We start from the raw sequence: 21,386 nt of genomic DNA, 5'->3' as shown, positions 1-21,386 counted from the left end.
CAGGTACCATTAAAAAAAAAAAGAATAAAATAAAAAATATATATATTCTCACCTTCTGACGGCCCGCGCAGCGCTCCTGCTTGATTCCCCGCACTTCGCGGTTGAATGAAGAAGGACCTTCGCTGACGTCAGAGTCATGTGACGGGTCACGTGACGCTGACGTCGGAAGGTCCTAAAGTCTTCACTGCCGGCAGCCGGGACCGAGCGAAGCAGGACACCGGGGGCCATCAGAGGGTAAAGTATAGATTTATTTTTTGACATTCACACACTATATAAATCCATGCCGGGTGCATGGATTTATATAGTGTGAAGTTGACAAGCACTTTCCAAGTGATGCTAAAATTGCTTGGAAAGCGCTTGTCAACCCGCATGCGGAAATGAAAGTGAAGACCGCTTCATTTCCGCATGTCCCTGGCAGGAAACCGCATGTACAATCCGCATGCGTTTTTTCCTGCCAGAGAGATGCAGAAACGCTCAGGAAAAAATCCTGAGCATTTCTGCATCGTGTGCACATACCCTTAGAAAGTTTTATTTACTAAAGCTTTTTATTTATTTATTTTTTTTACAGCTTTTTGATTGGACATTGACTAGTTTTGAGCGTATTTCATCAGGAGACCCTGCAAAGTGCAAAGCTATTTCTTGTTTCTTGTCGGGATTTTCAAAACCTGAAATGTAAGAAAATGTTCAAAAGACCAAAGATATGACCAACAAGTCGTTATAATAGAAGTGAATAGCATTTTCGGATACATTTTTCAGGAGTCCTTTCTCAGAAATGACTGCAATGAAGCTGCCATAATTGAATACAGCCCGGGTCTTAGGACATGCCCTCTCTCATACACTCTCCTTGGATCTTCATTTATTTCTAACTGGGAGAGAGCTATCAATATGAGTTTTCCACCAGGACGAGGTTACTGGACTGTGCCCTTGTCATTCTTCAAGCATACACCAATGTATAATGTTCGTGCAACAATTTTACTTTCATTACATTTGTCTATAAAACAATAAGTAAACATTTCTCAAAAATTTCCTTTTAATTTTTAGCCCATCAAAAAGTGTAGATTTTATTAACTGGTAAATAAAATATGATTATTTGAGTAAGTACTGAATTAAGATAGACTTGTGTAAAATGGGTCCAAGATCCTGAGCCAGCAAACCTAAAATGTCATGTGTTAGAGGTGCAGATGGTGCATAGACTATACATCTGTCTTCTCTTGCTGAACATCAATATGGGTAGCATTTCCACTTACAACCAGTATAAGTGGAAGGATCACAATTTAGGGATACTACATATGATAGACATAGAAAAATACATAATTGGTCCTGCCAGGAGTAAAGTGAGGGACGCAGGAAGCTGTACAGAAGAGCACAGGGGGCCTGGTAGCGGAGTATGTGTTTTGTTTTTTTAGCAGCACCCAGTGCCAATTTTAATATGCTTATTAGTAGTGGACAACCACTTTAACCTTTTCTCAACAAATAGTACATCAAACATTGGGTCCCCAAGTTTGGAATAGGCTCAGGAACGGAGTCCACACCATTCCTGCATTTTCCTGTAATAGCAGCAACTAGAGCTTGATCTGATCGCTCCTGTTTAACCATTTAAAGAGAACCTGTCAGCACGATTTAGAAATGTAAAATAAAGGTATGGCCATAATGGTGCTATTAAACTGATTAAATTGATACCTTTGGTGAAGAAATCCACAATTGAAGTTTCCTTCTAATGAGATTTGTGTAACTGAAACGCTGGAGGAGAAGACCCTACCCACAGTCCCATCTTTGTGCACAGAAATCTCAATAGAAGAAAACTCCAAATGCTCATTAAACAAGATCCACAAAGTGGATTTCTTCACCAATGGTATCAGTTTAATCAGTGCAATAATGGCCATGTCTTTACTTTACATTGCTAAATTGTGCTGACAGGTTCTCCTTAAATGATACTATTGCCTGTATTCAATTGTAAAGTGCTGTGGAATATGTTGGCGCTATATATATATTTTTATATAGTACAGACCAAAAGTTTGGACACACCTTCTCATTTAAAGATCTTTCTGTATTTTCATGACTATGAAAATTGTACATTCACACTGAAGGCATCAAAACTATGAATTACCACATGTGGAATTATATACTTAACAAAAAAGTGTGAAACAACTGAAAATGTCATATTCTAGGTTCTTCTAGTTCTGCTGTATATACACAGTATTCTGTGACTTTTGTTATTTTTCCAATAAATTGTTAGCTTGCTTGCACTTGGCAACCTCGTTGCCTGCACATGAAGCTTGAGGCTGTGTGCCCATGATCCGGAGCCGCTGTGTGTTTATGCAGCATCAAACCCACAGCGGCCAGATATTACAGCATAGTGGGTGGGATTTTAATCCCATTTCCACTATGCGTCTCCGTGCACCTGCGGATCACCCGTGGAAACTGACATGCGGCGCGTCTTTCCAGACCGCAGCATGTCAATTTCTCTTGCGGGTCCGCATGCGGGCTTTCCCATTAGACCTAACCTCTATGAGGAAAGTCCGCATGTGAAAAAAAAAATGACAGTCGCTTATTTGCATAAAATGAGCGGAAGGCGCAGGCGGCTCTTCCGCAGCATCTGGGCCGCAGGCCTGGACGCATCGTGGGCACATACCCTGATGATCACTGCCAATGAAGCCTCGAGTTCTAAGTGCATTGAAAATAATAATGAATATTTAGTGAATGTGACCTAAAAACATTTTTTTACATAGTCACCCATCCCAGGAGAAAACAGAGGCGGCCTGTGACAGTGAGCAGAAGCAGTGTGCTGTTGGGAAATGTAGTTTTAGCATATAACAAAATGACCATCCATTCAGGTGTGTGAAAGTGGATGCACAGAGGGGCAGAAGATGATGAAAAGACACTTACGTGCAAGAAACTAGGAAGGGTTTCTCTGTAAGGAGAAAAAGGAGACCAGGGTGCCGATCTAAGAGTAGCTGTTAAGGATAACAGAATCAATTCACCAAGTGTTTTGCTCACCTGGTATCCAATATATTGAGGCTTCAATTGAAATCTTATGTCATAGGAAAATTTGGGGGATCCAGTAATAGATTTTTCAGTTGGATACCTGTGATCCTTGATGTTGCCTTAGGAAAGCCGTTAAAATCTCTCCTAATTATCCACCATGTGCTGCATTGAAGTGAAATATAAAAATCTATTACTGGATCCCCCAAAGTTTCCTATTTCACGGGTATACAGGAATTTCGGAATAATTCCTTGTATTGAACAAGGAATTATTCCGAAAGGGGTGCAAATATATTTTAAAGGTACTTTTCCAGATGATGTGGTTTTTAGTAAAGAGTGGGATAATATCTTAGATAATTGTTCATGCGATCTTATGAGACTATTAGTAAAAAAGTGTACTATTTTAGCTAGAAAATCAGATAATATGTGTGAAGGTAATCTTACAGAATTAGAAGGGTATAAATCCTGTTCTTTTTTTGATACAATTAATACGGATGTAACAAGGAAGTTGGAGACCTTTGAAAACGATTTAGTGAAAACTAAAATTAAAAAATTTCGTAGAGATGCGCTGGAAACGAAAGATAATAAAACATCTCCAAAAGAAAAAAATACTGGAGAACTCGGAGTGGATCTAAAATCGAAAAAATCTGCAGAGATCCAATAATTTAATAAATAACCCAAAAGACCTGAATAACGTGAAAACACCTGTTGTCTGGTTTTCTAAGAGATTGCAAACCCTGAATATTAAGAATGTAGGAAATTTTTATGAATAAATATCCTATTGTCTCCCTTACACCAGATGCAATCCAATCCAGACCATTTGAAATTCTGGATATGGAGCCCATAGCCCATTGCAGTAAAATAACACTGCATTTACCTTTATCTCATGTAGAATGTCCCTTTAAGAAAACCAGTATTATAAATGATAAATTAGATCTATCCTCTCCAGAATTTAATATCAATGACTTGACAGTCCATAATCTGTCAGATCAATCAACAGTTTTTTTCCACAGTACTATAGGCATCCACACCATCTCCATTATCAACCTGTTCACACATCTCTTTTTTAGAGATTGGACCGACGCGCCCAACAAATTCAGATATAATTCTCCCACCTGTAACAAGCTGCTCGCAGACAGCTCAATCTCTCTCCTCCACTCTGCAAAACACAATCACAAATTGTTTTCCCCAGATATCGGGACAAGCAAACAAAAAAAAAAGAAAAGGAGGCCCAGGGGCAGCAGAGGGAGTGGTAGATTAAAAAAAGAATGTAACAAAATAATGGAGTTAATTAATGAAAATAAAATGTATCAGGTAAACACATTGACTATGCAGTCTGAGAACAGGGGTATAGAGACGGATCCGGATCAGAAGCAAACTCTGGAGTCCGTTAAAATAACTGAATGTACTATAAAAAATATTTAATTTATCTTCATATATATTACCATCAGCTGAAATGGAAATTCTATCCAAAGGGCTTAATTTTTGCCCAACGAAAAATGCGAACTGTTTTGATTTATTTTTAGATTTAAATCAGTTCACTTGGAAACTCACATTAGAAAGGCATTTTGCTATTAAAGAAAGAAATAAGGTTAATAGCATTGAATATACAGAAAAGGAAAGTTTTGAAGACAATTATTTACATAAAGAAGTCCTACCGAGATCATCTTTTTACCCCATACACCATAGGGGACATTATTTGGAAATGTTTTTTTCATTAGTCTCTGAGGAGTTTAACCCAATTACAACCCAAGGTGGTTTGCACGTTAATGACCAGGCCAATTTTTACAATTCTGACCACTGTCACTTTATGAGGTAATTACTCTGGAACGCTTCAACGGATCCCCCTGATTCTAAGACTGTTTTTTCGTGACATATTGTACTTCCTGATTGTGGTAAAATTTCTTTGATATCACTTGCGTTTATTTGTGAAAAAAATGGAAATTTGGCGAAAATTTTGAAAATTTAGCAATTTTCAAAATTTGAATTTTTATGCCCTTAAATCAGAGAGATATGTCACACAAAAGAGTTAATAAATAACATTTCCCACATGTCTACTTTACATCAGCACAATTTTGGAACCAAAATTTTTTTTTGTTAGGGAGCTATAAGGGTTAAAAGTTGACCAGCGATTTCTCATTTTTCCAACAAAATTTACAAAACCATTTTTTTAGGGACCACATCACATTTGAAGTCATTTTGAGAGGTCTTTATGACAGAAAATACACAAAAGTGACACCATTCTAAAAACTGCACCCCTCAAGGTGCTCAAAACCACATTCAAGAACTTTATTAACCCTTCAGGTGCTTCACAGGAATTTTTGTAATGTGGAAGAAAAAAAATGAACATTTAACTTTTTTCACAAAAATGTTACTTTAGACCCAATTTTTTTTATTTTTGCAGGGGTAACAGGAAAAAATGGACCCCAAAATTTGTTGTGCAATTTCCCCTGGGCACGCAGATACCCCATATGTGGGGAAAAAACACTGTTTGGGCGCACGGCAGGGCTCGGAAGGGAAGGAGCGCCATTTGACTTTTTGATTGTAAAATTTGCTTGAATAATTAGCGGACGCCATGTTGCGTTTGGAGAGCCCCTGATGTGCCTAAACAGTGGAGTTCCCCCACAAGTGACCCCATCTTGGAAACTAGACCCCCCAAGGCACCTATCTAGATGCATAGTGAGCACTAGGAACCCTCAGGTGCTTCACAAATTGATTCGTAAAAATGAAAAAGTGGAAAAAAAAATACTTTTTCATTTTTACGAATCAATTTGTGAAGCACCTATGGGTTCCAAGTTCTCACTATGCATCTAGATAGGTGCCTTGGGGGGTCTAGTTTCCAAAATGTGGTCACTTGTGGGGGAGCTCCACTGTTTAGGCACATCAGGGGCTCTCCAAACGCAACATGGTGTCCGCTAACAATTTGAGCCGATTTTCCATTCAATTTGTTAGCGGACACCATGTCGCGTTTGGAGAGCCCCTGATGTGCCTAAACAGTGGAGCTCCCCCACAAGTGACCCCATTTTGGAAACTACACCCCTCAAGGATTTTATCAAGGGGTATAGTGAACATTTTGAACCCAGAGGTACGACACAGAATTTGATAACATTAGGTCATCATATTGAATAAGTTGTCATTAGTCTTGAGCGCAAGTGCTCGCTACTTGAGTTTGCATCGGGTACTCAGGTATGCACCATGTATCACGGGTGCTCAAGTGAAATGCTCGAGTCCCCGCCCGCATGTTTCACGGTTATTAGACGCCCCCAAAAAAACATGCGGGGATCGCTCGTGCATTGCAGGCAATCCCCGCGAGGTTTTTTTGGCCGCGAAGCATATGGGGCGGAGACTCGAGCACCCGCGATACTCAGTGCATACCTGAGCACGCGATGCAAACTCAAGTAGCGAGCACTTGCGCTCAACACTAGTCGCCATATCGTCATCTTTTTTTTTTTTTTTTTTTTTACATTGGAAAATAAAACAACCCCAACCCTAACATTAGCACAACCCCAACGTCAGCCCTAGCGTTTATTTTTTACGCTGTTCCTCATGCGGTATAAGTGATGAGATTACTTTATTCTTCGGGTCGGTGCGATTACAGCGATACCAGAATCATATCGGGTTTTTATGATTGACAGCTGTCACACACTAAAAGACACATATTTTGTAAAATCTAGTTTTTGCATCGCCATATTTTGGCAGACCGAGTCATGTGACGGCTTGTTTTTTGCGGGATGAGTTGACGTTGTTATTGGTGCCATTTTCAGGCACGTGACATTTTTTGATCACTTTCTATTCCTATTTTTGGGAGGCAGAATAAACAAAAATCAACAATTCAGGAATTGTTTTTTTTTACATTTTTTTATTCTGTTCCGCATGTGGTAAATTTGATAAGGCAGCTTTATTCTTCGGGTCAGTACGTTTACAGCGGTACCACATTTATATAGTTTTTCTATGTTTTGGCGCTTTTACACAGTAAAAGCTATTTTATAGTAAAAATTATTTTTTTGCATCGCTTTATTCTGAGAGCTCTAACTTTTTGATTTTTTGGATGATGGAGTTGTATGGCGGCTTGTTTTTTGCGGGATGAGATGACGTTTTCAGCGGTACCATTTTTATTTATATTCGTCTTTGATCGCGTGTTATTCCATTTTTTGTTTGGTGGTATGATGATAAAGCATTGTTTTTTTGCTTTTTTTTTTACCGTGTTCACTGAAGGGGTTAACTAGTGGGACAGTTTTATAGGTCAGGTCGTTACAGACGCGGTGATACCAAATATGTGTACTTTTATTGTTTGTTTGTTTTTTTTCATAATAATATTTATTGATGGGTACATTATGTTTTTATTTTTAGTGGATTATTTTTTTTAAGTTTTTTTTTTCACTTTCAGACAGTTTTTTTACTTTGTCCCACTATGGGACTTTCACTTTTTTTATTCTGATCGCCTGCATGGCACAGGAATGCAGCACCATCCCTGTGCCATGCAGGCTGTCAGCGCTGGACAGGGAGAAGATTGTTTGGACATGCGCAGTGCATCTCCAAACTATCTTCCTGCTGTCTGGTGACCCGGATGTTGTCATGACGACATCGGGTCGTCATGGCAACACCCGGGAAGCCGCGGCAGACAGCGCTGGACGCCGGAAGAGGAGGCAAGTATCGGCGATCACCTCCCCTTGCCTCCGCAATGCTGCGATCGACTTCAATCGCAGCATTGCGGGGGTTAATGTGCTGGGAGCGGTGCAGGACCGCTCCCTGCACATAGTATCGGGTGTAAGCTGTGACAATCAGCTGACACCCGGCGGCGATCGCGATCGCCATGACGTACTAATACGGGTCAGGCTCTTAAAGCCCAGGGCACAGACGCGTATTAGTACGTCATGGGCTTTAAAGGGGTTAAACTAGAAATTGATCATAGTAAAAATAAAAGTATAAAGAATAAAAAGAAAAAGAAAAGTTCATCAGAACAGAAATCTGAACAAAAAATTAGGGATAATAATCACCAGAATTGAAAAGAATGCTTTAGAGAAATTAAGAAACAATCAGGATTTGGTTGTTAAACAGGCAGACAAAGGGGGAGGGATAGTCATCCAGAATAGAGATGATTATTTCAAAGAAGCGATGAATATACTTTCTGATAATAAATATTATAAAGAGGTATCTATAGATCCAGGGCCGTTTCCAGATTTTTGTGGGCCCTGGGCGAAAGAGTCTCAGTGGGCTCCTTTAACACATACCACGATTCATGCTGAACAGATACCGCAGATAAACATAAATATATAGTACAACGCCGAAGATTTCACTTCTTACATTACATGACCGATATCTATTGTAAATTCCACAATAGCTCAGAAACCAACAAATAGCTCCACACAGTATACTGGCCCCCATATAACGCTCCATACAGGATACTGGCCCCCATATAACGCTCCATGCAGGCTGTGCCCCCACATAATGCTCCATACAGGATACTGGCCCCCATATAATGCTCCTTGCAGGCTGTGCCCCCACATAATGCTCCATGCAGGCAGTTCCCCCCACATAATGAATCATGCAGGCTGTTCCCCCCACATAATGAATCATGCAGGCTGTTCCCCCCACATAATGCCCCACACAGGCTGTTCCCCCCATATAATGCCCCACGCAAGCTGTTCCCCCGCATAATGCCCCACGCAGGCTGTTCCCCCCGCATAATGCCCCATGTAGGATGTCACCCCCCCTTATAATGCCCCATCCAGGATGTCCCCCCCCCATCCCTTATAATGCTCCATGCAGGATGTCACACCCTGCCTCCCTTATAATGCTCCATGCAGGATGTCACACCCTGCCTCCCTTATAATGCCCCATGCAGGATGTCACACCCCCCCCTCGCTTATAATGCCCCATGCAGGATGTCACACACCCCCCTCGCTTATAATGCCCCATGCAGGATGTCACACACCCCCCTCGCTTATAATGCCCCATGCAGGATGTCACACACCCCCCTCACTTATAATGCCCCATGCAGGATGTCACACCCCCCCTCCCTTATAATGCCCCATAAAGGATGTCACACCCCCCTCTCGCTTATAATGCCCCATGCAGGATGTCACCCCATCTCCCTTATAATGCCCCATGCAGGATGTCACCCCCCCTCCCTTATAATGCCCCAAGCAGGATGTCACACACACCCCCTCCCTTATAATGCCCCAAGCAGGATGTCACACCACCCCACCTCCCCTCCCTTATAATGCCACAAGCCTTCATACAATATAAAAAAAAAATTAAAAAAATATCAAATACTCACCTCACTTCTCACGCGCGCCGGCGTCTTCCCACTCTGTGCTGTGATGGCTCAGGGACCTGAGCAAGTGGGGGGAGCGGGCGTTGGCACCGCTCTCCTCCGCTCATGGATCCCATAGCGCGGTGGGGTGCCTGACGGCGAATGGGCCTCCCAGCCTGCTCAGGGCCCCGGCACTTGCCCGGGTGTGCCGGGTGCTGACGCCAGCCCTGTATAGATCCAAGCCACGATTTTAATAAGGAATATCAGCAATAAATTAATAAGGCCTTTGAGGAAAATATTTTGAACAAAAAATAAAAACGTTTAACGAATAATTCTCCTACTATACCATTTTTCTATAATTTGCCAAAGGTCCATAAGGACCCAGTGACACCCCTGGGCCGCCCGATAATATCAGGGATTGGGTCATTAACAAGCTACCTCTCGCACTATATAGACCTGTTTTTACAGGATATTGTGAAAACTCTACCGTCATACTTGCGTGACTCAAGTCAACTCATCAAGGAATGCAAATCTCTATCATGGAATGAAAATAATTTTTTTTATAACGCTTGATGTGAACGGGCTCTATTCGAATATTGATCACGAATTGGGTGTTAGAGCAGTGGATTATTATTTGAGTCTTGTTCCAAATATGCAGGTTGAACAAAAAAACTTTCTACATGAAGGTCTATATTTTATTCTTAGGCACAATTTGTTTTCTTTTCAAGATAAATTTTATATACAGCAACTCGGCACCGCGATGAGGACTCGAGTCGCGCCAAGTTTTGCTAATTTATTTATGGGGAGATTCGAGTCCCTATCGCCATTACAATCTCCAAAATACAGAGATAAGATCATGTTATACCGGCGGTACATAGATGATTTAGTTATATTTTGGAAGGGGAGTGAAATAGATGCCCAAAAACTGATAGATTTAAACCACAATGTTTGGGGTATATCTTTTTCCTCTAATATTAGTAATAAAACTATAGTGTTTTTGGATTTGGAATTAAGCTATCATAATACTACTATAACCACAAAAACTCATTTTAAAAAAGTTGACACAAATGGTTATCTGGACTTTCGCAGTGCACCCTATACTAAGTGGAAAAGAAACATCCCCTGTAATAAGTTTTTTAGGATTAGAAAAAATTGTACTAATACTAATCAATATATTACAGAGTCTGACATTTTAAAAAGAAGATTTAAACAAAAAATATACCCAGACAAACTTATAAGTGGAGTATATGAAATTAACTTACAAAAAACCCAGGATTGTTTCATAAAATCAAATGAAAATAAAAAAATCAGAAATGAAAATGCATTGCAAAGAATTAAAAAAAAGGAGAATGTGAAAGAAAAGAAAATGTGTGGAAATACAATTTTGTGACGACGTATAATAAAGGGAACAGGATAGTTCGTCAGGTTTTGAAAAAATACTGGTATATTCTTATGAAAGATCCAGTACTAAATAAATTCCTCCCGACTGAACCAGGAATAACGTTCAAAATGGGGCAAACAAAGAATTTACTCGCACCAAGCAGGATTAAAGAGATTAAAAATAAAGAAAAAATCACTACCTTTAAAACAAGAGATGCAGGCGTATATAAATGCAATTTGAAAAAATGTTGCAGTTGCAATGTAATTGATCTTGGAGCAAAAAGTATCAGATCCAATGCTACTGGTGAAACATTCCAAATTAAACAAAGAATGTCATGCAACAGCAATTACGTCATATACGTTATCAGCTGTACCTGCGGTCTTCAATATGTGGGCCGCACTGTTCAGAATGTGCGGTCCCGCATGAATGGCCACAGGCACAATGCTAAAAATGGGTATGTGAAACATAGCCTATCAAGACATTTGATGATAAAACATAAGAAATGCTTTGATGTGAAAGTGACCCCTATAGAGCAGATTCCCAAAAATGCGAATAATCGCAATGCACTATTAAACAGAAAAGAATCCTATTAGATTTACCGCCTGCAATGCCTTTACCCAGATGGGTTAAATGATGTGGTGGAGAAAATATAAGTTTTTAGTACTCATGATTTTATCTGATATTAATATAATGAAACAACGCAGTGAATTTTAGATACTTTAATATGATTTATATGCAAGTTTTTAAATAAAATTAGAAAAATTTTTGGGGATGGGTGTGGTTGTAACAATTCTCTTTCTGTGAACAACCACTCCTACTAAATTTGATTGCCTTTATAATGGAAGAACTGTTGTTGTGTGTTGACCATGGTTTGTTTGTGCTCTTGATTTTATTTTTTATTATCTGAAGAAGGCTATTGTGAAAAATTAGCCAAAACGCGTTGTGCTTTATTGATTGCCTAGAATAAAAAAATATTTTCATATATATGATGAAAACATCTGAAAGATTTTTTTGCCAAGTGCCACATTGATTTTTTAGTTGGATACCTGTGATCCTTGGTGCAAGAAAGAAAAGTTTTGTTGTGATTTGTCTGTATTAATGGGAGTTGTACAGATACTGTGCTTTCCAAAAAATATTACGATTGTGGGACTTTAACCCCTTTCCGACCCAAGGCGTGCTAATACGTATCTGTGCCCTGGGACTTATGGACCAGATACGTATTAGTACGCCCTATCTTTAAAGCGGCACCGCGACCGAAGTCGCAGTGCTAAAATTAAAATTTCGGTGCCATCTTACCTCAGGGTTCAATTCTGAACAGCCAATCACAGCATTTCTCACTGTTTCCGGCAATCAGATTGCCGGAAACAGTGATGTGCAGCCTAGGATCGGTGCTGCTAAGAGCACCGATCCTAGGCTGTTGCCCAGTAACCCCAGCCCTCTCCCCAAACTGCTAGGATCGGTGCGATCGCCGATCAAATCGATCACAGTGGGACCGTGCGGTAACAGGGCAGTCACGGGGCGGTGACCGGCTTGTGACCTGCCTGTCACCTCCCCATGACCCCCTGTGAAGTCATACAAGCCCCCAGCCAGCTCTGATTGGAGCGATCGATGATGACATCGATCGCTCCAATCAGAGTACATGAACACAGGTGACACGGCGGTCACAGGGCGGTGACCGGCTTGTGACCTGCCTGTCACCTCCCTGTAACCCCCTGTAGTGCATGCCCAGGCCCCAGCCATCTCTGATTGGTGTGATGGATGTCATCATCCATCACACCAGAGTACCTGACCGGGTGGTGACCGGCCTGTGACCATCCTGTCACCCCCCTGCAGATCCTCACACTTGGTGAGGATTTCTACAGAGCGGTCACGTCTGATCACTCTGTGCTGGGCTTTGTAGTTCCACAACCTTTTGTGACACTACAAGACCTCTCTCCTACCTGCTCCAGTCGCTGCTTCTGCTCCGGCATCCCTCTGCGTTCTCCAGGGTCCTGGATCTCTTGCTCCGGCATCCTGCTGAACTCTTCAGGCTGCTGGCTGAGCTTCGGCGTCTTGCTGCTGTCCAGGGTCCTGGATCTCCTGCTCCTGGGTCGTCGGTCTCCAGCTCCTTATCCTGCGGATCCTGCTCCTGAGCCTGCTGAAAGAAGAACAGAGAAGACTTTGGTAAGTGCATCTCTGTGCTCCCCTCATCCACCCCTCTCCACCCCCCCCCCTCCTTTTTATCAATTTTTTTTTTTCGTGCGTCCTGCAGCGGCCGAGCGCTGAGCAGTGTCTACATCACTGATCAACGTCCGTGCTCGCTGCTTTTCACGACTTTTCTTTTTTTCTTTTCACGACTTTTCTTTTTCTTTTCCGTGTTCACTGTTTTTACGACTTTTCTTTTTTTCTTTTCTGTGTTCGCTGTTTTCACGACTTTTCTTTCTCTTCTTTTTCTTGCCCCTGTCAATTCCCCCCCCACCTTTGCATCACATCCGCGCACACACCCAGCAGCTGCCGAGAGTTGATTGGTGACATAGTTCACCGATCCGCACTCGTGCTCGCTGTTTGAACCACCCACGGTAGTTCTTTTTTTTCAGGAAAAAAAAGTTCACACCAAGCACACTGACACACACACACTCTAAATAAATTACTGACACACACGCACTACATACACGTAAAAAAAAAAATGGCCGGCTCATCCCAAACTCGCTATTCAGCGGAGGAGGCATACTCTTTTGTTGCCTCCGACACAGACCGACAGCGAGGGCGAGGATCCCACATTTCTTTGCTTTTCTGATGCCTCATCGTCCTCCTCTTCCTACTCTTCTTCCTCCTCCTCCTCTTCTTCCTCAGGTTCTCCTGGACCGCCCCGCAGTCGTCGCAGGAGAGAAGATGTTCCAGCGACCCCCAATACTGACCCCATATGGACCTCGCCCCCCGAAAATTTTGAGCCATTGATTCCTGATTTTGTGGCGGAATCAGGAATCAAGTTTGACACCACCGGCCTCACAGAAATAGACTTTTTCAAAGTCTTTTTCTCTGAGGATTTTATAAACCTCATGGTGGGTCAAACTAATGTGTACGCTCATCAATTTTTGGAACAAAACCCCTCTTCATCATTTTCTGACTGGTCTGCTGTAGACGCAGAAGAAATGATGAAGTTTTGGGGCCTGGTCCTTCATATGGGGATCCTGAAAAAAACAGAGATTCGGCAATACTGGAGTGTTGACGTTTTGTTTAACACTCCAGTGTTCGGAATGGTGATGATCCGGAAACGTTTTGAGGCCATCCACAAGTTCTTGCATTACAACGATAATGCAAGGTGTCCTGCACGCGATGACCCGAACTTTGATCGTCTTTTCAAAGTTCGGCCGGTCATCGAGCACTTCAACAACAAGTTTGGTGAAGTGTACGTGCCCCAAAGGGACATCTGCGTGGATGAGTCCTTAATTGCCTTCAAGGGGCGGCTTAGATTCCGGCAGTACCTGCCCAGTAAAAGGTCCAGGTACAGGATCAAGCTGTATAAACTTTGTGAGAGTACCTCAGGGTACACTCACAAGTTTAGAGTTTATGAAGGGAAGGACTCCCGGATTGAACCCCCTGAATGCCCCCCTGTTCTGGGAGTGAGTGGGAAAATTGTGTGGGACTTGGTGCACCCACTGCTGGATAAAGGTCATCACCTGTACGTGGATAACTTTTATACAAGTATCCCACTCTTCAAGTCCCTCTCTGCGCGACATACCGCAGCTTGCGGTACTGTCCGCAAAAATCAGAAAGGCCTCCCAAAGACACTAATTGGGCAGCTGCTCAGAAAGGGTGAGAGCAGAGCCAAATGTAGCGACCACCTATTGGTGGTCAAGTACAAGGACAAGAGGGATGTCCTCCTCTTGACCACCATACATGGTGATGGCAGCACCCTCAGCACTGTAAGAGGTTCCACTACACAGGTCGCCAAACCAGACTGTGTAGTGGGGTACAACAAGTACATGGGGGGAGTTGATCTCTCCGATCAAGTCCTCCAGCCGTACAGTGCTTTGAGAAAGGTCAAGGTATGGTATAAGAAGCTGGCTGTGCACATTGTTCAGATGGCAATGCACAACGCTTTCCTTCTGTCTCAATGTGCAGGCCAGACTTCTGCGTCGCATCTTCACTTTCAGGAGACAGTTATCAAGGCCCTGATATTTGGCAGTGGTGGCGGAGCGGGTCCCACTACTTCTGGAACTGAAGGACCTCGAATTGTACCGGGCCAACATTTCCCGGGGCAGATCCCTCACAGCGGAAAAAAGGGTAAGTCACAAAAGAAGTGCCGAGTGTGCTACCGAAGAGGAATACGCAAGGACACCATTTACCAATGTGACACCTGCCCCGACAAACCTGGCTTCTGCATGAAAGACTGCTTCAGAAGATACCATACCTCCATGGACTATTGAATTAATTTCTGACGTATGAGAACCCGACGAACACTACACAGCTGACGTAGTGTTCGTCAGGTTGTCATACTTCAGTTGTGTAGTGTTTGTCATGTTGTAATACACAACTGGCATATAACACTACATAATAAAATTGACAAATCAGGAATCCGTTCCAAAAAGGGGGCACTTGTGGGGGAGCTCCAATGTTTGGGCACACAGGGACTCTCCAAACGCAACATGGTTCCAATTTGTTAGCGGACACCATGTCGCGTTTGGAGAGCCCCTGTGTGCCTAAACGTTGGGGCTCCCCCACAATTGACCCCATTTTTGGAAACTAGACCCCCCAAGGCACCTATTTAGATACATAGAGAGCACTTGGAACCCCCAGGTGCTTCACAAATGAATCCGTAAAAATGAAAAAGTGTGTTTTTTTCCACTTTTTCATTTTTACGAATCAATTTGTGAAGCACCTGGGGGTTCCAAGTGCTCACTATGCATCTAGATAGGTGCTTTGGGGGCTCTAGTTTCCAAAATGGGGTCACTTGTAGGGGAGCTCCAATGTTTGGGTATACAGGGACTCTCCAAATGCAACATGGTGTCCGCTAACAATTTGAGCCAATTTTCCATTCCACTGTTTGGGCGCACGACAGGGCTCGGAAGGGAAGGAGCGCCATTTGACTTGAATGAAAAATTTGCTTGAATAATGAGCGGATGCCATGTTGTGTTTAGGCACATCAGGGGCTCCCCAAACAGTGGAAACCCCCCACAAGTGACACCATTTTGGAAACTAGACCCCTCAGGGAACTTATCTAGATGTGTGGTGAGCACCCTAAACCCCCAGGTGCTTCACAGAAGTTTATAACAATGAGCCGTAAACATAAAATTTTCACATTTTTCCAACAAAAATGTTTTTCAGCCCTCAATTTTGCATTTTCATAAGGGTAACAGGAGAAATTGCACCATGCAATTTGTTGTGCAATTTCTCCTGAGTAAGCCGATACTCCATATGTGGGGGAAAACTACTGTTTGGGCGCACAGCAGGGTTCGGAAGGGAAGGAGCGCCATTTGACTTTGAATGTAAAATTTGCTTGAATAATTAGCGGACGCCATGTTGCGTTTGGGGAGTCCCTGATGTGCCTAAATAGTGGAAACCACCACCCTCCTCCCCCCAGTGACTCCATTTTGGAAACTACACCCCTCCAGGATTTTATCAAGAGGTATAGTGAACATTTTGAACCCAGAGGTACGACACAGAATTTGATAACATTAGGTCATCATATTGAATAAGTTCTCATTAGTCTTGAGTGCAAGTGCTCGCTATTTGAGTTTGCATCGGGTACTCAGGTATGCACCAAGTATCGCGGGTGCTCAAGTGACATGCTCGAGTCCTTGCCCCGCATGTTTCACGGTTATTAGACACCCAAAAAATTACATGCAGGGATCACTCGTGCATGGCAGGCAATCCCCGCAAGTTTTTTTTGGCTGTATAACAGCGGCAAAACATTTGGGGCAGAGACTAGAGCATGTCACTCGAGCACCCGCTATACTCGGTGCATACCCGAGCACCCGATGCAAACTCAAGTAGCGAGCACTTGCGCTCCACATTAGTCGCCATATCATCATTTTTTTTTCTTTACATCTGGAAAAATCCCAACCTCAACCCTAACCTTAGTCCAACCGTAACCCTTGCCCAACCCTAACCCTAGCATAACCCTAACCCAAACCCTAGCACAACCCTAACCCTAAAGTTTATTTTTTACGCCGTTCCTCGTGCGGTATAAGTGATTACACGTCTTTATTCTTCGGGTCGGTGCAATTACAGCGATGCCAGATTCATATCGGGTTTTTATGATTGACAGCTGTCACACACTAAAAGATGCATTTTTTTTGCAAAGACTAATTTTTGCATCGTCATATTTTGAGAGCTATAATTTTTCCATATTTCGGCCGACACAGTCATGTGACGGCTTGTTTTGTTGCGGGACAAGTTGACGTTTTTATTGGTACCATATTCGGGCACGTGACATTTTTTGATCGCTTTCTATTCTGATTTTTAGAAGGCAGAATAAACAAAAACCAACAATTCAGGATTTTTTTTTTTTTTGCCGTTGTGTGTGGTAAAATTGATAAGGTAGCTTTATTCTTCAGGTCAGTACGTTTACAGCGGTACCGCATTTATATTTTTTTTATATTTTGGCGCTTTTACAAAATAAAAACTATTTCATAGAAAAAATAATTGTTTTTGCGTCGCTTTATTCTGAGAGCTATAACTTTTTTATTTTTCGGTTGTTGGAGCTGTATGGCGGCTTGTTTTTTTGTATATTTAACTGGTAAGATATCTGATATAGTGATCTCTATAGTTTCCGTCTATGTCCCGCCTCCTTATTCTGGTAAGGTTAAGCAAAAAATATTACCTTTATTTGTGTCTAATCAGGGGACTCTGCTCTTGATTATTGGAGATGTTAACAACATTATGGACTCCCATTGGGATAAAAGGGAAACATGACCCCATTAGAAAAAGAAGGGAATATAACACCTTTTGGGTCCTTCATTAAAGAGGTTGCACTAGTAGATTTATGAAGAAATAGATTTCCTGATACCCATCAATACTCGTGTTATTCAACAACACATAGTTCCTTGTCACGCATAGATTTGGCGCTGGGGAATATGGCTATGAATTGCCTGGTGGGAGATGTTCAATACTTACCTAGAGTTATCTCGAATCACAGTCCTCTTCGGGTTTCACTCAAATTGGGCCTAAACTCCCCCTAGGCTCAGGAAATTAAATCAGTTCTGTCTACAGATCATAAATGTAGAAAAAGTGGCTGTAGACCTCAAATTGTTTTTCCAAATTAACAATGGAACAGCATCTACTCCAATGGTCTGGGAGTCTATGAAGGCCTACCTGAGAGGGATATTTATTAGAGAAATAACTAGGAACAAAATGAAAACTAAAAAAAAAAAAAAAAAAAAACAGATCAGGCAATATTTCAGGAACTCGGGCAGGCTGAAATTAACGTGATAGATAATCCTACACCTGATGCTCAAAACAGGCTTAAAGCAGCCCAGTCCCTGATATTGCAAAAAGCTGAGAGGAAAAGAGCCTTTCAGGGAATCACCTTTTTTAAGAAGGTGAAAGAGTAGGGCATTTACTATCTCTTGTTACTGCAGAGCAAAGGGATCCATCCCATATTTACAAGCTTTGCTCTCAAAATGGGGGTTGGCCTGAGTCTAGGGGGGAGATTCTGGAGGTTCTACTTTCATTTTATGAAACATTGTACTCTTCAAAGGTTAGACCCCCGGAAGGAGAAATTTCAAATTTCTTAGAAATGGCTAGATTGCCCACATTGTCTGAAGATGAGCGGAGGGCTCTGGATGGTCCCCTGTCACTGGAGGAACTAGAAAAGGCTCTAACTTCTATGCCAGGTGGTAAAGCTCCAGGTGTAGATGGCCTCCCTGCGGAGGTGTATAAACGGTTTAACAAGATATTACTCCCAAATTTGCTACAACTATACAACCACTCCCTAGCAGTGAGGTCGTTACCACCTTCCATGAGAGAGGCAATTATTACTATTATCCCTAAAAAAGGGAAAGATCCTCAGCTCCCTGAGACATATTGATGGTGGATATCAAAATATTGGCTAAAATATTAGCTAATAGGCTGTCAGGAATGTCTAAAGTGATACATCCAGACCAAACGGGCTTTATGGCAAACAAATCCACAGCAATTAATTTGCGTCACCTCTTTTTGAATATGCAGCTCCCAGAAGATAACATTGGGCATAGAGCGGTGCTGTCGTTGGATGCAGCAAAGGCATTCGATAGCATAGAGTGGAACTTCCTCTGGGAGGTGTTCAAAAAAAAAAAAAATGGAGTTCGGACCCACGTTTATATCATGGGTACAGTTTCTATACTCCTCCCGTACAGCTAAAATCAAAGCAAACGGTGAGCTGTCTCAAAGCTTCAGATTATATAGTGGAACAAGACAGGGGTGCCCCCTGTCCCCATTATAGTTTGCCATTGCAATAGAAGCTTTAGAGGTAGTATTGAGGAATTCTTCTGAAGTTAGAGGATTTCAATATGGGAACATAGAAGAGAAGATTGCACTGTATGCGGATGACCTTCTGCTATTCCTGGGAGACTATGGTAGATCCCTGAAGAGTGTAATGGATATACTTAAACAGTTTGGGCGGTTGTCAGGTCTGACTATCAACTGGGATAAATCTGTACTATTTCCCTTAGATGGCCTGGTAGACCGTTCAAACATTCAGCATACCCAGATAGAGGTGGCTTCCCAGTTCAAGTACTTGGGGTTGGTAATATCGTCCCCTCTTAGAGATTATGAAAAACAGAATCTACTGCCTCTTCTAGACAAAATTAAGTGCAAAAAACGGCATGGTGTAAACTCCAACTCTCTGTGGTGGGCAGGTTAAATCTTATTAAGATGGTGTTAATGCCTCAAATTTTATATATTTTACATAATGCTCCCATTTGGCTCCCGCTACCTAGATTTCATAAGATAAACACGCTTTTCAGAGATTTGATCTGGCGTGAAGGGCAATCCAGAATAAGACTAGAAACTTTGCAGAGACCAAAAGACGACGGTGTCCTGGCACTGCCCAATGCATGGTTATATTTCCTGGCGGCTCAATGCCAACATATGAAGGGATGGAAAGAAAATTACACGGGCAGTTTGGTTTGCAAAATTATTCAAAATAGTGTGGGACAGGGGCCCCTTGTGAAAAGCTTGGAGGCAGGGAGGTTTGGGGGTCTCTCAGTATACCCTACTTTGGACTTAATTTTCAAGGTTTCGTGTAAAGTCAAACAAATAAGAGAGGTCATACACTTATCAATGTACACACGCATTTGGAATAACGACTTACTTTCAGAATTTGCTAAATTAACAGAGTTCGGGAACTAGAAGAATATGGGTATACAGTACGTTCACCAGGTGATAGGCAATGAGGGGCTTAAATCCTTTGACTATCTGCAAAAAAGGTTCCATCTACCAATACTGTCAACTCAAACATAGAGCCCAATGTAAAGTGAAAGATGTTAAAACTCAGAGAGATGTGGTATTGTACACTATTTGCTCAGATGGAGCCACGAAGGGGGTAATATCCAGTGTCTACAATGACCTTCTCTTTGTCTTAAGAACTTCCCACTGTTGGTAAAACGGAAATGGGAGACGGATATTGGTGTCATCACAAATGAGTGGGCTTCGGTGCTGAAATACATACCCAATCATTCGCTTAGTGAGTCCAAACGGCTCTCGCAGCTCTATGTCATTCACAGAGTGTACAGATCACCTAAAAATATGTTTAAAATAGGTCTTAGAACTGATTCTGGATGCCCGAGGTGCGCCCAACAGGAAGCAGGGATATTGCACATGTTATGGTCATGCTCGCGTTTACACACATATTGGGGAGCAGTTTTGGGCTATATAGAGTCAGCCTATGGGTGCGTGGTGACTATTAACCCTCTGACCTGCATACTGGGATATGTAGACGAGCTGAGTACTGTTAAGACTGGGAAACTTGCCATAGCACGATTACTATACATGGCTAGAAAACGGATTGCTACAAACTGGATTTCAGCAACTCCCCTGACAGGCAGAGAGTTTATTAAACAAATTGAGTCCCTTATATCATTGGAAAAAGGGGTATACCTCAAAAGATATAGAAGTAAATATTTTGATAAACTATGGGGTCTCTCGCTTGGAGACAACCAGTTATCAACCTCGATAGGGTCTTGTTAGATGTGTACCAGTTGTTATGGAATCACTACACATTGTGTTAACAAATGCCAAACGGCTCTGTGCCTTTCGACTTGGCTAGTCTTGATTTATTCTGTTTTGTGTGGACCTATACCTACGATATGGTATTCTGAATAACATATGTTGGGGGGGTTCAAAGTATGGGGGAGGGGGTTAAACACATTTGTTGAGAGTGCTATTTGTATATGTGTAACTGTTATAAAATGAATAAAATGTACTTGAATAAAAAAAAAAAAAAAAAAGAACTGAAATGTGTCCGCAAACAATGGCATCCATTATTTTTTGCACACACGTAGACTTGAATGGACGAGACTCATCCAACACATGGAAGAAACTAGTGCATGCTACAATTCTATTTTGACACTCAGATTTGGTCTGTAAAAAACAAACAAAAACGCTCATCTGCACTGCCATTGCATAACATTGGCCCTAGTGCTGTCCATTTTTTCCACAGACAGGACTCCGACCAGAAATACGGTTGTGTGAACTTGGCTAATCAAAGGCTATGGAAAAGGCATTCTACATCATCCAATTCCTGTCTTGGTACTAGTGAAACCGCTTCAAAGTGGCATAAAAAATAGTCTTCTCAAAAAAATAGCC

The sequence above is a fragment of the Phyllobates terribilis genome, unplaced genomic scaffold (genome assembly GCF_046119375.1).
Source record: "Phyllobates terribilis strain yellow unplaced genomic scaffold, ASM4611937v1 Scaffold_1__5_contigs__length_1240528914, whole genome shotgun sequence".
NCBI classification, from domain to species: domain Eukaryota; kingdom Metazoa; phylum Chordata; class Amphibia; order Anura; family Dendrobatidae; genus Phyllobates; species Phyllobates terribilis.
Note: the sequence above shows the minus strand (reverse complement) of the source record.